At 43.4% G+C, this 23,226-nt stretch overlaps 1 long non-coding RNA gene across 1 annotated transcript; it reads right to left on the bottom strand.

Annotated features, from left to right (window-relative positions):
- Positions 1-10,717: 10,717 nt before the first annotated feature.
- LOC125548745 lies at positions 10,718-18,512 on the bottom strand. Its single transcript, XR_007301156.1, has 4 exons — positions 18,128-18,512; positions 15,613-15,617; positions 11,575-11,578; positions 10,718-10,732 (listed from the first exon to the last, which is right to left on the bottom strand). It is a non-coding gene; the product is annotated as an uncharacterized LOC125548745 (long non-coding RNA).
- Between the last annotated feature and the right edge of the window lie 4,714 nt (positions 18,513-23,226).

Below are 23,226 nucleotides of genomic sequence, written 5' to 3'. Positions count from 1 at the left end.
TGTGATGTGTGTGGTGACTAGCACCAGCTTGCAAAGTGGTGCACTTGGTAATTCTGTTTTCAAGGACTTAGCATTTCCACTAAGTCTTTGAGCTGTTTATCTCATATGGCCATATGTTCATGTTGTTTCCTAGTGATCCGTGCCCCTTTTGAGGATGATCAGTAAGGATGTTTTGTTAATATTGTAGTGCTCTATCCATCCATGCCTTTGTTTGCAATTATGGAGCACCCTAGCTTGAGTCAATCGAGCTCTACTTTTGCTACTTTGTGAATCTGGGCAGATTGTCAACTTGTTTGCAATTTTGCCGATGATGTTGTAGTTGATCCGTGCATGCTATGCTATTGTTCTTGCCATGTCTAGCTTGCATTTTGTGTGTTCTTGATGGGTGGATTCTTATCTTATCATGACTTGCTCCGTAGTGACTGCATCGAGCTCGTAAACATGCCTACTTGATATCTGTTTTCAGCATGTGCCAGTTTTCACTAAGTCTGAAAACTGATTATGTTTTTTCTATGTTCACATGGTTGCTATTGTATTTTCTGATCCCTTTTGGCTCAAGATCACTAAGGGACTTTTGTTAAGCTCTTTGAGTAGCTCCATGCCATGCTTTACTTTGCCATGTTCAGGTCCTGTAGCATGTAGTTTTGTTGCTCCGAAGAGGGCTACCTGATCTGAAATTGCAGACAAGTGTTAATTTCACTAAGTCTGAGATCAGTTTGCCATATGCATTTTTGCCATGCTTGTTTGAACCTGTTAATGGATGAATTGGCCATAGCTCAGTGCTAGACTTTTGTTAAGAATCATGAATGCTTCCCTGCCATGTATTTTGTTGTCATGTTTGGGTGCTGTAGCATGTTCATCTCATTGCATTTGGATGGCTACTTGCTGTAAATCGCAGACCGGTGTCATTTTTGAATCGCTTGCCATTTCCAAACCGTAACTCCGATTCCGGCGTTCTTTATATCGTTTTCAAGCGATTTCATATCATCTTTCCAGTGGCACACTTGGATTCCCATGTTGAGCCCAGGTTCATGCATTCCTTGTCAAATCTGCATATGCATCGCATACCGCATATCATACCATGTTCATGTGTTGGTTGTTTACTATGTTGTGTGCTTCTTTTCCGGTGTTTGCTTTTTCGGGTTGGTTCTGATAACGTCGCGTTGTGAGGACCCGTTCGTCTACGTTCCGTTTGTCTTCTTCATGGACTCGTTCTTCTTCCTTGCGGGATCTCAGGCAAGATGATCATACCCTTGAAATCACTTCTATCTTTGCTTGCTAGTTGCTCGCTCTTTTGCTATGCCTATGCTGCAATACCTACCACTTGCTTATCATGCCTCCCATATTGTTGAACCAAGCCTCTAACCCACCTTGTCCTAGCAAACCGTTGTTTGGCTATGTTACCGCTTTGCTCAGCCCCTCTTATAGCGTTGTTAGTTGCAGGTGAAGATTGAAGTTTGTTCCTTGTTGGAACATGGAGATGTTGTTCCCTGTTGGAATATGTTTACTTGTTGGGATATCACTATATATCTTATTTAATTAAGGCATCTATATACTTGGTAAAGGGTGGAAGGCTCGGCCTTATGCCTGGTGTTTTGTTCCACTCTTGCCACCCTAGTTTCCGTCATATCGGTGTTATGTTCCCGGATTTTGCGTTCCTTACGCGGTTGGGTTATAATGGGAACCCCTTGACAGTTCGCTTTGAATTAAACTCCTCCAGCAAGGCCCAACCTTGGTTTTACCATTCGCCACCTAGCCTTTTTCCCTTGGGAGTCGCGCATCCTGAGGGTCATCTTTATTTTAACCCCCCCGGGCCAGTGCTTGTCTAACTGTTGGTCCAAACTAGAGCCACTTGCGGCGCCACCTCGGGGAAACTTGAGGGCTGGTTTTAGCTGTACGTAGTGTTCATCCGGTGTTGCCCTAAGAACGAGATATGTGCAGCTCCTATCAGGAAGTCGGTGCATCGGGCGGTCTTGCTGGACTTGTTTTACCATTGTCGAGGATGTCTTGAAGAACCGGGATACCGAGTCTGATTGGAATGTCTCGGGAGGAGGTCTATTCCTTCGTTGACCGTGAGAGCTTGTCATGGGCTAAGTTGGGACACCCCTGTAGGGATTTGAACTTTCGAAAGCCGTGCCCACGGTTATGGGCAGATGGGAATTTGTTAATGTCCGGTTGTAGAAAACCTGAAGTTGACCTTAATTAAAATGTATCAACGGCGTGTGTTACCGTGATGGTCTCTTTCCGGCGGAGTCCGGGAAGTGAACACGGTGTTGGAGTTATGTTTGACGTAGGTTGTTTAGCATCACTTCTTGATCATACTTTTATCGACCGTGCTTTGCCTTCTCTTCTCGCTCTTATTTGCGTATGTTAGCCACCATATATGCTAGTCGCTTGCTGCAGCTCCACCTCATACCTTTACCTTACCCATAAGCTTAAATAGTCTTGATCGCGAGGGTGCGAGATTGCCGAGTCCCCGTGGCTCACAGATACTTCCAAAACGAGCTTGCAGGTGCCGATGAGTCCGTGCAGATGACGCAACCAAGCTCAGGAGGAGCTCGATGAAGATCTTGTCCTTTGTGTTGTTTCTTTCTAGTTGATCAGTACTGGAGCCCAGTGGGGTCGATCGGGGACCTTTGTCGCTTTTGGGGTTCTTCTTTTATTTTGGCTCCATAGTCGGGCCCTGATTGTATTTGGATGATGCAATGCTTTATTCATGTAATTGTGTGAAGTGGTGATTGTAAGCCAACTATGTAACTTCTTCCCCTATTTTATTACATGGGTTGTGTGAAGATTACCTCACTTGCGACATTGCTTTCAATACAGTTATGCCTCTAAGTCGTTCTTCGACACGTGGGAGATATAGCCGCATCGAGGGCGTTATAAGTTGGTAATCAGAGCCTTCCCCGACCTTAGGAGCCCCCACTGATTGATCGTTTTTAGCGGCCGAGTTGTGTCTAGAAAATTTTTTTGAGTCATTTAGGAATTATATATCGGAGAGTTAGGAATTCTTTTTACTTCCCAGTCTCCTCATCGCTCTGGTAAGGCATCCTGACGTAGAGTTTTGACTCTTCTCTTCTCAAATTTCACTAAAAAAAAATTTAGGATCACACGGGTATCTTGGAATCGTTCCGATGGTTTTATGATGAGAACATTGTCTTGGTGCCTCCTGTCAGGGGTTTTGTGGAAGTGTCCTGGGGAGTTGAGCTCTGAGGTGTTGTCGTCATAATTTTATCATTGCAGTTCTGGAATACCTGAGTTTAGTACGCCGACATCGGAAATCTCTTTTATGCAGTTCGTTGGTGAGATAACCTTGACGCCACCCAGTACTGGGGCGGGAGTTCGGGAGTATTGCCATAACTTGTATAACGGATGCTTTTCGAAGGTTGAGGTAGACGATTTTCGAAGGTTTCTTGGTTATGTGTTGAAGGATGGATACAGCTGGATGTAGGATTTGCTAGTTTGGGTGAGATATTATGCTTCCCCTGTATCCCCAACACCTGATTGCATAACCGGAAAGTTTCGGGAGTTTCATAGGTGGGAATTCAAGTAGCTCTTAGGATATCTTTTCGACAGATGTATGGTATGAAATTGGGGTTCGACGTCTAGTGGTCCTCCTATTCACGGTCGGTTTTACAGTGGTCTCGTTGTGTCTTAAAGAGTGCTTGGCTATGCCGACTCGGGGACGCTTCGTATGTCATGTGCACTGACTTGTACATGATGGTGCTGTACGATCGAGCCCGTGTAGGCCCCACCACGAAAACTTCGGACGAAATCTCTATCATATGTTTGTTCCTGCTGATTCTGCAAGCCAATCCTTTGTTTTTATTTTTGAGTTGTGGTATTCGAGTTGCTTCGAAGTCAAATGTTGATTCCATACCTTTCCTAAACGGTGTTCTCATATTTCTATGTGAATACTAATCCTTCTTGATAATCGAGATTGTCATGCCAATCTTGTTCAACCGGTGTGCTTCTCTTCAAGTGGTTCCGATCATTGCAACATCCGCAAGATCAATTATCAGTTCTTCTCAAACGGTGTTCGTTTCATCCATTCCAAATTGTCTTTGTTTTTCCCACCCTCCCACCCTTGTTTCTTCAAGGAATCAGATTTCTTAATCAAGTATCCTTTTATTCATGTGATCCTTCATGTTCTTACCCGGTGATTCTCATGAAGATTCTAACGGAACCTCAAGTTTATCATTCTTTGTTCTTTTATCTTCTTCGGTGAATCCAATTCAAGCTTTCGGTGTTAATCATATTCTTTTCCGTATTTCAAATGCTTTTCTTATGTCGGTGCACCTCATAATCATTCCCCGCTTGATATTCATTTGTTCCGGAGTGCTCAAGATATCTCGAAGATTCATGTTTCCACTCTGCTTTCGTAATCCTTTCAAGCTCTCTCGAGGTTGTTATCTCATTCTAGCCATTTAAATCTTACCGGTGCATTCTCTCTTTTAAATCGTTCTACGGTGTTTCTTTTGAGTGGGCCCTAAACCACAGGTCTTTTCCCAGAATCTTACCTGACTCTTCTTATTTTCCCGGAGCTATCCTCAAATTTGTTGTCAAAGTTTGACGTAAGAATGAATTATCATCAGTCAAATGTATTTCTCCTTGATCTTTCAAATTCTTTTCATCTTTGGCTCAACCTCTCTTTTTTTAATCATTCCGGAGTGTCTCAACGATTCATGGTGGTGTTTCTCGTCGTCATTCTCAGATTTTGAAGACCGAAGAAGATTCTTCTTTCAATCTTGCTCCATTCTCTTCAAGATTCATGATTCTAGCTTGTTGCCATCCTCTCATAATTATTTTCGATTGTGAGAATCCTTTTCACCCATCCGGAGATATTCAAGAGTCTTCTCAGTTTGATTATCTAGAGTCCATCAATTAAGGTGTATTCATTCAAAGCTGTCAGTTATCATTCCCCAATCTTACCGGTCCTTCGTTCTAGTGATCTTCAATCAGCTCGTAATCTCTTCGTTCTCATGGATCTAAATTCTCTCAAGCATCTTCGTTTATTTGCTAATCCTTCCCGGTGTTTCTTCATATTTTATTCGTTCTTTTTCAATTCTACCAGTGGCTCTTCCAACATTCTTCTTCCTTCATTATATTATCAATGGACTCTTTCTTTCCAATTCTACCGGTGGTTCGCTCAAGATTCTTCTTCCTTCATTTATCATATCAATTTATTCGTTGTTTCAATTCTTACGGTGGTTCGTTGAAGATCTTCTCAAGTTTGCGCTATATCTCTATTAATCTTTTCTACGAGAATAAGTAATATGTCGAATCCGTTGATTGTCATCAATTTAATTGGTGAAGGATAAGCATAATGTAATTCTTATTCTTGTTTCATCCAAATGATTAATTCCCTATTCCGGAGGTTCATCAAAATTCTTGATCTCAATTGTTCATCTTATCTTTTTCCCGGAGTTCCTACCTCTCGCAATTATATCACCACGAAGATCCATCTAATCATTGCAAGGATTCACCTTGTGTTTTCAACTTCTCTTTCCTTTCGTGTGATTATTCTTTTGTTGCCGAAGTTCTTCATGGAGGTTCTACATGGTGGTTCATCAAGGATTTAATTCCTTCTCGAAGTGTTCATCAAGATTTCCTTTCGTTATGTCATTTTTGAGGTGGTGTTATGTCATTTTTGATAATTTCCCTTCGTGTTTCATGGATCACAAGTTTTCCAAGAGTGACATATTTAAATCCATCATTTTCTCTTCGCTCAAGTCATCTTTTCAACCCATCAATTTCTTCGAGCATGAGCTCTTCTCAATCCATCAATCTCTTCGTTGGAGTTATCTTGGGTTATATTTCACCTAAAGCTTTCCCTAAGGATTGTTGCTAATTACGGTGTTTATAAATGACCAAAGTTCTTCTTTTATCCTTCCGGTGAATAAGTTTCTCGTCTCCTTGCTATCCAACCAATCTATTGTTTCGTTAGTGGCAGAATTTCACCTCATAGTTTTGAGATGTTCTCCATAAGCCCACAACAAGCTTACTCTTTTCGTTGTTGGTTTTACCAACAATTCCATTCGACCCTTCTCCTAAGGATGTCTTTTCAAGCTCTTTTGTGACAGAAGTTGTCATTTTCTTCTCCATTTTGTTATTCCAATGATATATCTTCTATTCTTCCTTCCGGAGGCATTATGTTGTTGCTCTCTTCGTCACATCAACTCATTTTGCCAAGATCATGTTCTTTTCTAGCTAATCCATTTAACTGGAGTGTTGGCGTAATTGATCCTTATCGTTTCCTTGTACATCTCGTTTCTACCGGAGTGCTTGCATATACTTCTTGTCCATTGCAACCCTTTTCTTATGTCTTTCAACCTACAAAGTTCTCGTAATGCTCCTTGTTCCTCTTTTCTAACGGAGTGTTTTCAAATTTGTCATCTCCGTTATTCTTTTTCTCAAAATGGCTTAACCTTTGCAAGGTTCTTTGGTTTCACTCATTGGTCAAAGAAGCAACTTAGCCTTACCTCTTCTCTTTCTCTTCCGTTGTCCCTCCGGTGCCATTCTAGATCTCGGGACGAGATCCTCTCGTAGTGGTGGAGTGTTGTAACGCCCCGTGACCGATGTGCCAGGTGTCGTGCAGTTATTCGCTGTTGTTGCCTTGTCATTGCTTGCGTGTCATGCATTGCATATCATGTCATCATGTGCATTTCATTTGCATATGTGTTCGTCTCATGCATCTGAGCATTTTCCCCGTTGTCCGTTTTGCAATCCGGCGCTCCGTTCTTCTCCGGTGGTCATTTCTAGCTTCTTTTGTGTGTGGGTATTAAACATTTCCGGATTGGACTGAGACTTGCCAAGCGGCCTTGGTTTACTTCCGGTAGACCGCCTGTCAAGTTTCGTACCATTTGGACTTCGTTTGATACTCCAACGGTTAACCGAGGGACCGAAAAGGCCTTGTGTGTGTTGCAGCCCAACACCCTTCCAAAGTGGCCCAAAACTCACCTAAACCTCCTCCATCATCTCGGTTGTTCGATCACGATCGCGTGGCCGAAAACCGCACCTCATTTGGACTCTCCTAGTTCCCTCTACCTATAAATATGTGTCTTCCTCCTAAATTCTCGTGCAGATAAACCCTAACCTTCGTCCACCTCGCGCCGCCGGACAAATTCGTCCGCGCCGGACATGTCCACCCCGCCCGGCCACCTTACTCCACCCAATGGGGTGCCGCCACGTCAGCTCCACCGCCACCTCGCCCAACCACGGCGCGCCACCTCACCTGCGCCCGCGCCCTCTCTCTCCTCCCGCCGCCGCCAGCCCGCCGGGGCCCGAGGCAGGCCCGCGCGGGCCCGGATCCGTCGCGACCGCGCCGAGCCGCGCCGTCCAGCTCCCGTCGACGCCGCGCTCGCGCACCAACCGAGACCACCGCCGCCGCCATGCGCCCTCTCGCCGGCGCCGCCCCGCCGCCTAGGCGCCGTAGGCCACCTCCGCCGCGCGCCGCCCCTCCGTCGCTGCGCCGCCACCTCCCTCTTGCTGGCCGCCGCCGTCGTCACCCGGCCCGAGCCGGCCATCTCCTCCGCCGCCCTCTATGCCGCCCCTCATCGCCGGACATCGCCACCTCGCCGGCGTCTTCTTCCTCTCCGGCGTGATCCCGTAGGGTGGACCAGATCCACCACTCCCCCCAACCAAACGCGTGCCCTCGTCCCAGATCCACCCTGTCCCGGAACCGCTCCGTCCCGCGTTGACTTTTTCGTGGAGGTATAATTTCACTAAGTTCCACCCCGTCCCGGAACCGCTCCGTCCCGCGTTGACTTTTTCGTGGAGGTATAATTTCACTAAGTCCCCGAAATTCCCAGATCCATTTGCACATGTTCATCGCATCGTAACTTTGCATCCATAGCTCCGATTCATGCATATAGCATATCAAAATGTTCATCTCAGAGAGTACATCATATCATTCAATTTCATCATTTTCATTGGAGTTCATCTTGATGCCCGAAATGCTATTATAAGAGTGCTACATGAGATAATTGTCAGATCTGCTGCTCCATTTAGCTATTTGTCATTTTTGCCATGATTATTGTGTGCATGATATGCCCATGAGTTCTACATATGTTTTGTTAAGGGTTTTGCCATATTTCCAGAGGTGCAACCCATGTATTTTTGTGATGTGTGTGGTGACTAGCACCAGCTTCCAAAGTGGTGCACTTGGTAATTCTGTTTTCAAGGACTTAGCATTTCCACTAAGTCCTTGAGCTGTTTATCTCATATGGCCATATGTTCATGTTGTTTCCTAGTGATCCTTTCCCCTTTTGAGGATGATCAGTAAGGATGTTTTGTTAATATTGTAGTGCTCTATCCATCCATGCTTTTGTTTGCAATTATGGAGCACCCTAGCTTGAGTCAATCGAGCTCTACTTTTGCTACTTTGTGAATCTGGGCAGATTGTCAACTTGTTTGCAATTTTGCCGATGATGTTGTAGTTGATCCGTGCATGCTATGCTATTGTTCTTGCCATGTCTAGCTTGCATTTTGTGTGTTCTTGATGGGTGGATGCTTAGCTTGTCATGACTTGCTCCGTAGTGAGTGCATCGAGCTCGTAAACATGCCTACTTGATATCTGTTTTCAGCATGTGCCAGTTTTCACTAAGTCTGAAAACTGATTATGTTTTTTCTATGTTCACATGGTTGCTATTGTATTTTCTGATCCCTTTTGGCTCAAGATCACTAAGGGACTTTTGTTAAGCTCTTTGAGTAGCTCCATGCATGCTTTACTTTGCCATGTTCAGGTCCTGTAGCATATTAGTTTTCATGCTCCGAAGAGGCTACCTGATCTGAAATTCCAGACAAGTGTTAATTTCACTAAGTCTGAAATCTGTTTACCATATGCATTTTTGCCATGCTTGTTTGAACCTGTTAATGGATGAATTGGCCGTAGCTCAGTGCTAGACTTTTGTTAAGCATCATGAATGGTTCCCTGCCATGTATTTTGTTGCCATGTTTGGGTGCTGTAGCATTGTTCATCCTCATTGCATTTAGATGGCTACTTGCTGTAAATCGCAAGACCGGTGTCATTTGAATTGCTTGCCATTTCCAAACCGTAACTCCGTTTCCGGCGTTCTTTATATCGTTTTCAAGCAATTCATCTCATCTTTCCAGTGGCACACTTGGATTCCAAGTTGAGGCCAGGTTCATGCATTCCTTGTCAAATCATGCATATGCATCGCATATCGCATCCCGCATATCATACCATGTTCATGTGTTGGTTGTTTACTATGTTGTGTGCTTCTTTTCCGGTGTTTGCTTCTTCGGGTTGGTTCCGATAACGTCGCGTTGTGAGGACCCGTTCGTCTACGTTCCGTTTGTCTTCTTCATGGACTCGTTTCTTCTTCCTTGCGGGATCTCAGGCAAGATGATCATACCCTTGAAATCACTTCTATCTTTGCTTGCTAGTTGCTCGCTCTTTTGCTATGCCTATGCTGCGATCCCTACCACTTGCTTATCATGCCTCCCATATTGTTGAACCAAGCCTCTAACCCACCTTGTCCTAGCAAACCGTTGTTTGGCTATGTTACCGCTTTGCTCAGCCCCTCTTATAGCGTTGTTAGTTGCAGGTGAAGATTGAAGTTTGTTCCTTGTTGGAACATGGAGATGTTGTTCCCTGTTGGAATATGTTTACTTGTTGGGATATCACTATATATCTTATTTAATTAAGGCATCTATATACTTGGTAAAGGGTGGAAGGCTCGGCCTTATGCCTGGTGTTTTGTTCCACTCTTGCCACCCTAGTTTCTGTCATATCGGTGTTATGTTCCCGGATTTTGCGTTCCTTACGCGGTTGGGTTATAATGGGAACCCCTTGACAGTTCGCTTTGAATAAAACTCCTCCAGCAAGGCCCAACCTTGGTTTTACCATTCGCCACCTAGCCTTTTTCCCTTGGTAGTCGCGCATCCCGAGGGTCATCTTTATTTTAACCCCCCCGGGCCAGTGCTTGTCTAACTGTTGGTCCAAACTAGAGCCACTTGCGGCGCCACCTCGGGGAAACTTGAGGGCTGGTTTTAGCTGTACGTAGTGTTCATCCGGTGTTCCCCTGAGAACGAGATATGTGCAGCTCCTATCAGGATGTCGGCGCATCGGGCGGTCTTGCTGGACTTGTTTTACCATTGTCGAGGATGTCTTGAAGAACCGGGATACCGAGTCTGATCGGAATGTCTCGGGAGGAGGTCTATTCCTTCGTTGACCGTGAGAGCTTGTCATGGGCTAAGTTGGGATACCCCTGCAGGGATTTGAACTTTCGAAAGCCGTGCCCGCGGTTATGGGCAGATGGGAATTTGTTAATGTCCGGTTGTAGAAAACCTGAAGTTGACCTTAATTAAAATGTATCAACAGCGTGTGTTACCGTGATGGTCTCTTTCCGGCGGAGTCCGGGAAGTGAACACGGTGTTGGAGTTATGTTTGACGTAGGTTGTTTAGGATCACTTCTTGATCATACTTTTATCGACCGTGCTTTGCCTTCTCTTCTCGCTCTTATTTGCGTATGTTAGCCACCATATATGCTAGTCGCTTGCTGCAGCTCCACCTCATACCTTTACCTTACCCATAAGCTTAAATAGTCTTGATCGCGAGGGTGCGAGATTGCCGAGTCGCCATGGCTCACAGATACTTCCAAAACCAGCTTGCAGGTGCCGATGAGTCCGTGCAGATGACGCAACCAAGCTCGGGAGGAGCTCAATGAAGATCTTGTCCTTTGTGTTGTTTCATTCTAGTTGATCAGTACTGGAGCCCAGTTGGGGTCGATCGGGGACCTTTGTCGCTTTTGGGGTTCTTCTTTTATTTTGGCTCCATAGTCGGGCCCTGATTGTATTTGGATGATGCAATGCTTTATTCATGTAATTGTGTGAAGTGGCGATTGTAAGCCAACTATGTAACTTCTTCCCCTATTTTATTACATGGGTTGTGTGAAGATTACCTCACTTGCGACATTGCTTTCAATGCGGTTATGCCTCTAAGTCGTGCTTCGACACATGGGAGATATAGCCGCATCGAGGGCGTTATAAATTGTCACTTCATTCAAAGCTTGATAATCAACAACCATCCTTAGGGATTTATCCTTCTTCTCAACCAAAAGCACTGGGGATCCCCAGGGTGATGAACTTCTTCGAATGTAACCTTTCTCCAATAACTCCTTGATCTGTTTCTTAATTTCCTCCAGATCATTTGCGGGCATCCGATAGGGTCTCTTGGATATTGGCCATGTACCTGGCAATAGCTCTATCAAAAACTCAATGTCTCTATCTGGTGGCATGCCTGGTAACTCCTCTGGAAAAACATCCGGGTAATCCTGCACTACAGGCACTTCCTCCTGAACAACTCTCGTGAGGGCATTCACTTGGTTCCTCCTAGGCACATGTCTAGATACATACTTAATCCTTTTTCCCTCCGGGGTGGTGAGATAGATCGACTTACTAGCACAGTCAGTACTTCCTCCATACTTTGACATCCAGTCCATACCTAATATCACATCCAATCCTTGTGACTCCAATATAATTAGGTCGGACGGAAAAACATGTGTGCCAATGGTTAGGGGTATCTGGTCGCACCATCGGCTGGCCATGTACTCTGCTCCGGGTGAACTCACTAGGAGAGGGGTCCTAAGGGTTTGGGTTGGTAGTTTAAACTTATCCACGAATCCCCTTGATATGTATGAATGCGATGCACCAGTATCGAAAAGAACAAGAGCGGTAAATGACTTAACCAAAAACTTACCTATTACCGCGTCCGGCTGCTCTTCAACCTCCTCCACGTCAACGTGGTTAACTTGTCCTTTGTTGAATGGATTAGGCTTCTTCCCAACGCTCCCATTTCCGTTTCCATTCCTTCCTTCAGGGCAATCATTGGCATAGTGCCATGTCTTCCCGCACTTAAAGCAAGTAACTTGACTTAGGTCTCTTTTGGCGGGTGTGGCTGGGTTGGAGCGGTTCTGATTGTGGTTAGCTCCGTTCCCATTTCCATTCTTAGCACCATTGTGATTATGCGATCCTCCTCCAGTGTGGTTGTGACCTCCATGGTTATGAACAAGTCCTCCCGAGTTCGTGGTTAGGCGAGGCTTCTGCTGAGCTCCTGAGTTATACTTCCCTTGTCCGTACTTCCTCTTACGGCTCTCAATCTGCTGCTACTTCCCTTCAATCATAAGAGCCTTATCTACCAACTCCTGGTAGTTGTTGAAGGTTGCTACCATCAACTGCATGCTCATCTCATCATTTAGCCCTTCCATAAACTTCTCCTGCTTCGCGGCATCTGTGGCCACATCATCAGGGGCATAGCGAGATAACTTGCTAAACTCATCCACGTACTGAGCAACAATACTGTTCCCCTGGCGTAAGTTGCGGAACTCCCGCTTCTTCATCTGCATGGCTCCAGTTGAGACATGGGCTGTGCGGAAAGCTTGCTGAAACTGGTCCCAAGTGACATTGGCTACAAGAAAAGTAGCCGTGTAATTCTCCCACCATGAGGCTGCTGGTCCATCCAACTGATGTGCGGCAAAGCACACCTTCTCAGCATCTGTGCAACCTGCGGTGGTCAACTCCCTTCAAATACGGCGTAGCCAATCATCAGCAACTATAGGCTCGGTGCTACTGGAAAACACCGGCGGCTATAACCTTAGAAAACGGGCTAGGTTATCCACTGGCGGCGGGTTGTTGTTGTTGTTGTTGCCCTAGTTCTGAACTAGCAATTGCATCAAGGTATTCTGTTGCTGGATCAATTGAGTGAGCTCCGATGGGAAAGCAAAACCAAGGTCACGTCTCGAAGGCATCTAATGGGTTTAGATGGAAGAGATTAGAATAGAATGAGGTCTAATGAGAAGGCACTACCCATATGCACATGAGACAAACACAATCATTTCACTCAATCAATCAAGCAAGGGCATATAGGCGGTCTAGAACTATCGCAAAAGTGCTCAACTACTACTGATTACATGGGGGTATACCAATAATATATGGTGGTCATCTAGAAATTTTGATCGGTGGAAGACTCCATGATGTCTGCTCCAGCTTCGTCTTCAAAGTCATCATCACTAGGATCGGAATCGGTGTCGTTGATGATGATGTAGTTGTCCGGGCAAGTGGAACCGTCGTCTTCTTTTGGTATGGGTCTCCCATGAATACTCCGATCTTCTTAACTAGGTCGTCATTCTTCTCCAGTAGTGTCTTGATTTCCTCCTCATATCCATCGCGTGTAAACTTGAGTTCTTCCTCCATCTCGATGATCCTAGTCTTTGCCTTCTTCAAGGCCATCATGTCTGCGCACATCTGGTTCTCCTGACGTTGAATGTGCTGGTTTAACTCCTGGATGAAAGCTGCAATGGATCTATCCTTCCTGGTGCTGATTACTTCCCATTGCTCGTCTCGGCGACCACATATTTGGTAGATAGTGTCCTTGAGTTCCCTGTTGTAGACTTCTCCAATGCGTCCCAGGGTAATGTAGGCTGGCATTCTCTTTCCTAAACTCCAGGTTGGTGCGTCGCAGGAAAATTCTATGGTTTGGAAGTTGGCGAGAAGGTCCTTCCTGGAACTTGTACTTGAATCATCCAGCGCTCCTCTTCTGGTATGGTGGCGTTGTACGTCCCGGTGAAGCTTGGTATTCCAATGTTCAAGTACCTCGTGACTTCCTTCAAGTTACGTCCAAAAGGTATGTCTTCATCCGGTTGTGCGAACTTGTTCTTCATCTCCGTCATCCTAAGGAGTAGAAAATGGAGAGGAGTTAGAAATGAGTAGAGAAGAGTGACCTATGGTTTATCTTAGTGGTCGTGTCCTACACTCAACATGTGCTCTGATACCATCTTGTAGCGACCCGACCTCAGATGGCCAAGTCTCTGTGCTTCAGTGTCATCCCTGGATCGGTAATGCTGACACACACAGTACTCGAAGATTTATAGCAGAGTAGCAATCACACACTTATTACATCGAATGTCTCCAAAGAGAACTTATTACAATAATATGGCTTAAGGCCATCTAATGCAATAACAGCGGAAGGCTTGGAAGATAAAGTGAGTCCTTCAACTCCAACGACATAGCTGAGCTGCACGGCAACGACCTAACGAACCTTACTCTTCGTTTGAAAAGTCTGCAACATAATACGTTGCAGCCCGAGAACGGGCCAGCACATGGAATATGATGGCAAAGTAACATAGTAGAGCAAGAACAGAATAATGCTATCACTATATGCATATTTGGCTGGTGGAAAGCTCTACGGTTATAGTTTTGCGAAAAGCCAATTTTTCCCTACAACAAAGGAATAGATTTTATTTAACTATCATGGTGGTTGAACAACATTGAGAAGGTAACCCCAACTCAATCCCAAATTAAAGTAGTTAACAACCCAACAATATTAATTAAGAGTGGTGAGATACATGTGATAACTCAAGTACTAGATACTCAAGATTGTCCATAACCGGGGACACGGCTAACCATGATTAGATTGTACACTCTGCAGAGGTTTGAGCACTTTTCCCCACAAGACTCGATCGCCTCCGTTGGATTTCTCGCACTGCATGGTGTTTGAGAAACGGATGACCGAGACAGTCTTTCAGAAACGTTAACTCTCTGCTCCGGGTAGACCATACCAAACCTACAAAACCCACTACCTGCTGATCTACCTCTTCAAGAGCTTCACGTAACTTACTCACCTATGCTAGAGCCCATAATAGCTTGTGGCTGCACACGGAAGTTACTAGCATGAATCATCTCAGTTACCTTTGAGCCTGGGTGGCGGTCCATAGGAAGATCACAGGGGTACCCCGGGATTTCCAAAAAAAATAGACAACACTGGGTTCCCTAGGTGCCTCAATCCACCCAGATGTTTATTTAAGTTGCCACCTTAAGTTGAACCATTACTTAACTATTCTCACATCTGTCATGGATTTCACTCAAACCCAAACCACGTCTACGAGCATAGCATAGCATAGTAATATAAGCAACGCGTAGAAGTAACTCCCAAGGGTTTGAATGTAACAGGGCAATAGGTTCTACCTCATCAACTACTTCCCAACCCACAAGTTAATGACATCCTAATCATGCAATGTTTGAGGATTGGAACTAATGCATAAAAACCGGGTATGGAAAGAGTATGATTAATGTGTTACTTGCCTTGTTAAGGATCCGCGAATGCTAAAGACTCGTAGTAACACGCTTCGCACTCCGGGTGTTCTATCGCAAACAAACAATAACATACATAAGCAACAAGCAAAGATGCACAAGCAAAACTCAAATAAAAGAGGTTGACCAGAAAGTTCAACTTAAGAACTCCGGCTAGCAAAAAGAATCAAATCAAGCGGAGCAACGAAACTCAAACGGCGAAAGAAACAAGATCCGTTTACTAATCTGGACCTAGGTCAAATTTTACAGTAGCAAAAACTTGTGCAAGTTGGTTAAACAGAAAGAGGGTCTCGAGACGAAGATCTAGGCGCTTGAATCGCCTGATTCCGACTAACGAGCGAAAAGATAAACAGAAACTAAGATCGGATCAGAAATCACGATCGAAAATAATCGCGGATAAAACCGACAAAAAGAAAACTGACGAACAGACTAACTAACGAACGTTCGTTAACTGTAACTAATGGGCGAAAACCGTTCGTTAAAACGAACGTACGGACAAACGTCCGCTAAATAGAAGAACCGAGAAAAACTGGCGAACCGATCTAAAAAAACGAACTAGGGTTTCTAAAAAAAACTGAACGGTTTTAAAAAAACCGGCGGCTCGGGATCCGGCGCGGTACCTCCGGCGAGGGGCTCCGGCGAGGCGTGGTTTGGGCGGCGGGGTGGCGGCGGTGCTCGGCGGCGGCGCGGGCGGCGCGGCGGCTGCGGCGGCGGCGGGGCTCTGCGGCGGTGGGGTAGCAGTGGTAGTGTGGTGCTGGGGGGGGCCGGGCTGGCGCGTATATATAGGAGGGGGCGGCGACTTGGGGAAGGGGCAAGGTGCGGCGGAGGAGTCCGGCTCGGACTCTTGTCCAAGACGGCGGCGCTCGCGCGCGGGGAGGCGGCGGCGGCGACTTGGGCCGGCGGCCCGGCTGGGTTTGGCCTAGTCGGCAGGGAGTTTTTTTAAACAATTTCGCGGACAGAGATAAAATCCTAGAAAATAAAATAAAAATCTAAAAATGCCAAAACAAATTTTCACCATCTAAATAAAATATTTAGAACGAGATGAACATTTTCTTGGCCCTAAAATGCAACTTTGGAAACATGCAATTTTTCTAATGCAAATAAAATCCAAATAAACCCAAATAAAATCAAACAAATGATTTTAATATTTTTCCTCCAATATTTCAATTATTTTGGAGAAGTCTTATTATCTCCTCTCTTATATTTTAATGCAAAATATTTTTTGGAGAGAAAAATAATTAAAATCAAAATCCTCGTTTCATCATTGGATAAAAATCAAATATGAAAACCGGGAAATCCCCAACTCTCTCCGAGGGTCCTTGAGTTTCTTAGGATTTTCGAGGATTGCGGAACGGAAATGCAATAAAATATGATATGCCTGGATGACCTATGTATAACATTCCAAATTGAAAATTTGGGATGTTACACTTGTTGCTCCTGGGAGGCCCCTCTGGTGTCTCTTTCCACTAGTATTTTTTATATATTCCATAAAAATTCTTCATAAATTTCCAGGTCAATCAGAGTACCTTGATTTCTGCACAAAAACAACACCATGGCAATTCTGCTGAAAACATCATTAGTCTGGGTTAGTTTCATTCCAATCAAGCAAATTAGAGTCAAAACAAGACCAAAAGTGTTTGGAAAATTAGATACGACGGAGACATATCAAGATCAACATCAAGTTCTATTTCCACATCATTATCATTATTACTAGGTTGAGCATCAACATGAACATCATGATTATTATTGTTACAAGGTTCATGTTCATCACCACATTGTGTTTCAGCATCAGAAATAGAAATATCATTTGGATTCTCAGGTGTGTTTACAGTAGGTTCACTAGAGGCATGCAAAGTCCTATCATCTTTCTTTTTATTTTGAGATGAAATAGGTGCATTAGTATTAATTCTTTGAGAGTCTTGTTCAATTATTTTAGGATGGCCTTCAGGATACAAGGGTTCCTAAGTCATTTTACCACCCCTAGTCATAACTCTAACATCATGATCATTCATCTTATTATTCATCTCATTAAGCAAATCATTTGTGACTTGATGACTTGTTCTACTTGCGTTTTTATCATGAATGTATGTTTACTCACACCCTTGACATCATTGATAGTTCTAAACATAAAGTCACTGAAGCGTTCAATCATATAAGCATTTTGTTTCAATTGTCTACTAACATATGCATTAAAGTTTTCTTGCTTAACAATAAAGTTATCCAATTCATCAAGGAATTAACTAGCAGATTTAGTATAAGGAATATCACATTTATCAGATCTATAGAGAGAATTTACCTCTACTACCTGTGTTGGGGTATCGAGACCATGTATTTCTTCAACAGGTGGTAAATTCTTGACATCTTCAGCTTTAATACCTTTTTCTTTCATAGATTTATTTGCCTCTTGCATATCTTCAGGACTAAGAAATAGAGTGCCTCTCTTCTTCGGAGTTGGCTTGGGTGGTGCTTCAGGAAGAGTCCAATCATGATCATTCCTCAATATATTATTCAATAGTTCTTCAGCTTGTTCAACTGTTTGTTCCCTGAAAACACAACCGGCACAACTATCTAGGTGATCCCTAGAAGCATTGGTTAGTCCATTAGAAAAGTTATCAAATATTTCATTTTTCTTGAGAGGATGATCCGGCAAAGCATTGAGTAATTGGAGAAGCCTCCCCCAAGCTTGAGGGAGATTCTCTTTTTTAATATGCACAAAGTTAAATATTTCTTGTAAAGCAGCTTGTTTCTTATGAGAAGGAAACTATTTTTCAGAGCAGTAATATATCATATCCCGGGGACTATGCACACAACCAGGAGTAAGAGAATTAAACCATATCTTAGCATCATCCTTTAATGAGAAAGGAAACAACTTAGTAATATAGTATTAGCGAATTGTTTCCTCATGAGCAAATATGGTGGCTTTATCATTCGGATTAGTAAGATGTGCCACAACAGTTCCAAATTCATAAGCATGAAAATGATCAGATTCAACCAAAGTAATTAACTAAGGATCGACAGAGGATGATCAGCCACACTGGGACTGAGACACGGCCCAGACTCCTACGGGAGGCAGCAGTGGGGAATTTTCCACAATGGGCAAAAGCCTGACGGAGCAATGCCGCGTGGAGGTGGAAGGCCTACGGGTCGTCAACTTCTTTTCTCGGAGAAGAAACAATGACGGTATCTGAGGAATAAGCATCGGCTAACTCTGTGCCAGCAGCCGCGGTAAGACAGAGGATGCAAGCGTTATCCGGAATGATTGGGCGTAAAGCGTATGTAGGTGGCTTTTCAAGTACACTGTCAAATCCCAGGGTTCAACCCTGGACAAGCGGTGGAAACTACCAAGCTGGAGTACGGTAGGGGTAGATGGAATTTCCGTTGGAGCGGTGAAATGCATTGAGATCGGAAAGAACACTTCATAATCCTTATCAGTAACAGAGATAGGTGAAGTAGAAAACCTAGGATCATATTTGATTCTATCATTGAGAGATTTTTCCTTCAACTTGCATAATAATTTGTTAAGATCATCTCTATCCTTACAAGCAAGAAAGTCCCTAGCTACCTCTCCAGCCATAACATAACCCTCAGGTATCTCCGGCAATTCATATCTATGAGAGCTAGGTCTAACAGGTGTTTCATAATTTTTTAGTTTCAATAATATCATCAGTTTGAACACTCTCAAATTCTTTAGCTTTAGCAAGTTGTTCATCAAGAAATTCGCCCAGCGGCACATTATCATCAAGCAAAGTACTAGCATCATCAATAGCATCATTCATAGAAGAAGTAACATCATCAAGTACTTGCGACGTATCAGGATTAATAGCTGGTGGTGGTATTGCAAGTTTACTCAAAATAGAAGGTGAATCAAGTGCAGAGCTAGATAATAGTTCCTTACCTACCCTTGTCTTAGAGAGAACGATCTTGGTTCTATCGTCCTTAAGATTCCTCATAGTGATCAACAGATATAAATCCCAAGTGCCTCAGAAAATAGAACTATGCTCCTCGGTAATGGCGCCAGAAAAGGTCTTGATAACCCACAAGTATAGGGGGTCGCAACAGTGTTCGAGGGTAGAGTATTCAACCCAAATTTATTGATTCGACACAAGGGGATCCAAAGAATATTCGCAAGTATTAGCAGTTGAGTTGTCAGTTCGGCCACACCTGGAAGACTTAATATCTGTAGCAAGGCGATCAGTAGCAAAGTAGTATGATAGTTTGATAGTAAAGGTAACAATAACAATAGTAACAGTAGCAGAAACAACAGTGACGGTGAAAGTAACTTACCAAAGATCAATATATGAAAGTGTAGGCATTGGATCAGTGATGGATAATTGTGTTGGATGATATTTATCATGTAGTAGTTATAACCTAGAGTGACATAGAACTAGCTCCAATTCATCAATGTAATGTAGGCATGTATTTCGTATATAGTCATACGTGCTTATGGAAAAGAACTTGCATGGCATCTTTTGTCCTACCCTCCCGTGGAAGTGGGGTCCATAAGCAAACTAAGGGATATTAAGGCCTCCTTTTAATGGAGAACCGGGACAAAGCATTAACACTTAGTGAATACATGAACTCCTCAAACTACAATAATCATCAGAAAGAATCCCAATTATTGTCACCTTGGGGTATGCGGATCATAATACATAATAGGTGCATATAACTTGCAAGATAGGATCGAGAACACACATATATTCATGAAAACATAATAGGTTTAGATTAGAAATCATGGCACTCGGGCCCTAGTGACAAGCATTAAGCATATCAAAGTCATAGCAACATCAATCTCAGAACATAGTGGATACTAGGGATTAAGCCCTAACAAAACTAACTCGATTACATGATAAATCTCATCCAACCCATCACCGTCCAGCAAGCCTATGAAGGAATTACTCACTCCCGATAGTGAGCATCATGAAATTGGTGATGGAGGAAGGTTGATGATGATGACAACATCGAATTCCACCCTCTGAAGCCCTGAACGGACTCCAGATCAACCCTCCCGATGAAGAATAGGAGGTGGCAGCAGCTTCGTATCGTAAATCGTGATGATTCCATCTCTCTAGTTTTTTTTATTAGCGAATAGGTATATATGGAGTTGGAGTTAGGGTTGCAGGAGGTCTAGGGGGCCCACATGCTCGTAGGGCGCGCCCCTGAGCTTGTGGCTCATGGGTGGCCCTCATACGTCTCCAACGTATCTATAATTTTTGATTGCTTCTTGCTATATTATATATTTTTTGAATGATTAATGGGCTTTGTTATACACTTTTATCTTATTTTTGGGACTAACCTATTAACCGGAGGCCCAACCCAGAATTGCTGTTTTTTTTGCCTATTTCAGAGTTTTGCAGAAAAAGAATATCAAACGGAGTCCAAACGGAATGAAACCTTCGGGAACGTGATTTTCAGAACGAACGTGATCCAGAGCACTTGGACCCTACGTCAAGACATCAACCAGGAAGGCACGAGGTAGGGGAGCGCGCCTACGCCCCCCCAGGCGTGCCCTCCACCCTCGTGGGGCCCATGTTGCTCCACCGACATACTTCTTCCTCCTATATATACCTACGTACCCCAAACTACCAGATACAGAGCCAAAAACCTAATTCCACCGCTGCAACCTTCTGTACCCGTGAGATCCCATCTTTGGGCCTTTTCCGGAGCTCCGCCGGAGGGGGCATCGATCACGGAGGGCTTCTACATCAACACCATAGCCTCTCCGATGATGTGTGAGTATTTTATCTCAGACCTTTGGGTCCATAGTTATTAGCTAGATGGCTTCTTCTCTCTTTTTGGATCTCAATACAAAGTTCTCCACCATTCTCGTGGAGATCTATTTGATGTAATCTTCTTTTGCGGTGTGTTTGTTGAGACCGATGAATTGTGGGTTTATGATCAAGTTTATCTATGAACAATATTTGAATCTTCTCTGAATTCTTTTATGTATGATTGGTTATCTTTGCAAGTATCTTTGAATTATCAGTTTGGTTTGGCCTAGTAGATTGATCTTTCTTGCAATGGGATAAGTGCTTAGCTTTGGGTTCAATCTTGCGGTGTCCTTTCCCAGTGACAGTAGGGGCAGCAAGGCACATATTGTATTGTTTCCATCAAGGATAACAAGATGGGGTTTATATCATATTGTATGAGTTTATCCCTCTTCATCATGTCATCTTACTTAAAGCGTTACTCTGTTCTTTTGAACTTAGTACTCTAGATGCATGCTGGATAGAGGTCGATGTGTGGAGTAATAGTAGTAGATGCAGGCAGGAGTCGGTCTACTTGTCTTAGACGTGATGCCTATATAGATGATCATACCTAGATATTCTCATAAGTATGCTCAATTCTGTCAGTTGCTCAACAGTAATTTGTTTACCCACCGTAATACTTATGCTCTTGAGAGAAGCCACTAGTGAAACCTATGGCCCCTAGGTCTATTGTCCATCATATTAATCTCTCGTTAACAAGCTATTTCTGGTGCCGTTTTTATTTCACTTTATTTACTATGCATCTTCATCATAAAAATACCAAAAATATTATCTTATCATATCTATGAGATCTCACTTTCGTAAGTGACCATGAAGGGATTGACAACCCCTTTATTGCGTTGGTTGCGAGGATTTTATTTGTTTGTGTAGGTGCGAGGGACTCGTGCGTGGCCTCCTACTGGATTGATACCTTGGTTCTCAAAAACTGAGGGAAATACTTACGCTACTTTGCTGCATCACCCTTTCCTCTTCAAGGGAAAACCAATGCAGTGCTCAAGAGGTAGCAAGAAGGATTTCTGGCGCCGTTGCTGGGGAGTCTACGCAAAAGTCAACATACCAAGTACCCATCACAAACCCTTATCTCCCGCATTACATTATCTGCCATTTGCCTCTCATTTTCCACTCCCCCACTTCACCCTTGCCGTTTTATTTGCCCTCTCTCTCCGTCCTCCTTCTCTTTCCCTATTTGCCTCTTTTTGCCCGTTTCTTGTTTCCTTGTGTGTTGGATTGCTTGCCTGTCATGATGGCTCAAGATAATACCAAATTGTGTGACTTTACTAATACCAACAATAATGACTTTATTAGCACTCCGATTGCTCCTCTTACCGATTCTGAATCTTGTGAAATTAACGCTGCTTTGCTTAATCTTGTCATGAAAGATCCGTTTTCCAGCCTTCCTAGTGAAGATGCCGCTACCCATCTAAACAACTTTGTTGATTTGTGTGATTTGCTAGCTTTCCATGATTTTGATGATTGCTCTTTAAACTTGCACCTTGCGGATTCCACCATTAAGAAACCTATGGGAAGAATTAATGATGTTCTTATTGTCACAAATAGGATATATGTGCCCGTAGATTTTATTGTTCTTGATATAGATTGCAATCCTTCATGTCCTATTATTCTTGGTAGACCTTTACTTAGAACGATTGGTGCAATTATTGATATGAAGGAAGGGAATATTAGATTCCAATTTCCGTTAAGGAAAGGCATGGAACACTTCCCTAGAAAGAAAATTAAATTACCATATGAATCTATTATGAAATCCACTTATGGATTGCTTACCAAAGATGGCAATACCTACATCTATCTTCGCTTTTATGCCTAGCTAGGGGCGTTAAACGATAGCGCTTGTTGGGAGGCAACCCAATTTTAATTTTATTCCTTGCCTTTTGCTCCTGTTTAGTAGTAAATAATTTATCTAGCCTCTGTTTTGGTTGTGTTTTTTGTGTTTAATTAGTGTTTGTGCCAAGTAGAACCGTTGGGAAGACTTGGGGAAAGTCTTTTTAATCTTGCTGTAAAAACAGAAACTTTAGCGCTCACAAGAACTGCTGCCATTTTAATTTGGAAAGTGTTATTTAGTTAATTATTTTTTCAGATAATTAATATATAAATCCCTCAAGTCCATCATTTTATGTTAGAATTTTTGGGGTTCCATAAGTTTGCGTTAGCTACAGATTACTACAGATTGTTCTGTTTTTGACAGATTCTGTTTTTCGTGTGTTGTTTTCTTATTTTGATGAATCTATGGCTAGTAAAAGAGTTTATAAACCATAGAGAAGTTGGAATACAGTAGGTTTAACACCAATATAAATAAATAATGAGTTCATTACAGTACCTTGAAGTGGTGTTT

Source organism: Triticum urartu, chromosome 3 (genome assembly GCF_003073215.2).
Source record: "Triticum urartu cultivar G1812 chromosome 3, Tu2.1, whole genome shotgun sequence".
NCBI lineage: Eukaryota > Viridiplantae > Streptophyta > Magnoliopsida > Poales > Poaceae > Triticum > Triticum urartu.
The sequence above is the reverse complement of the archived record's forward strand: the minus strand, read 5'-3'. Positions and strand labels throughout refer to the sequence as shown.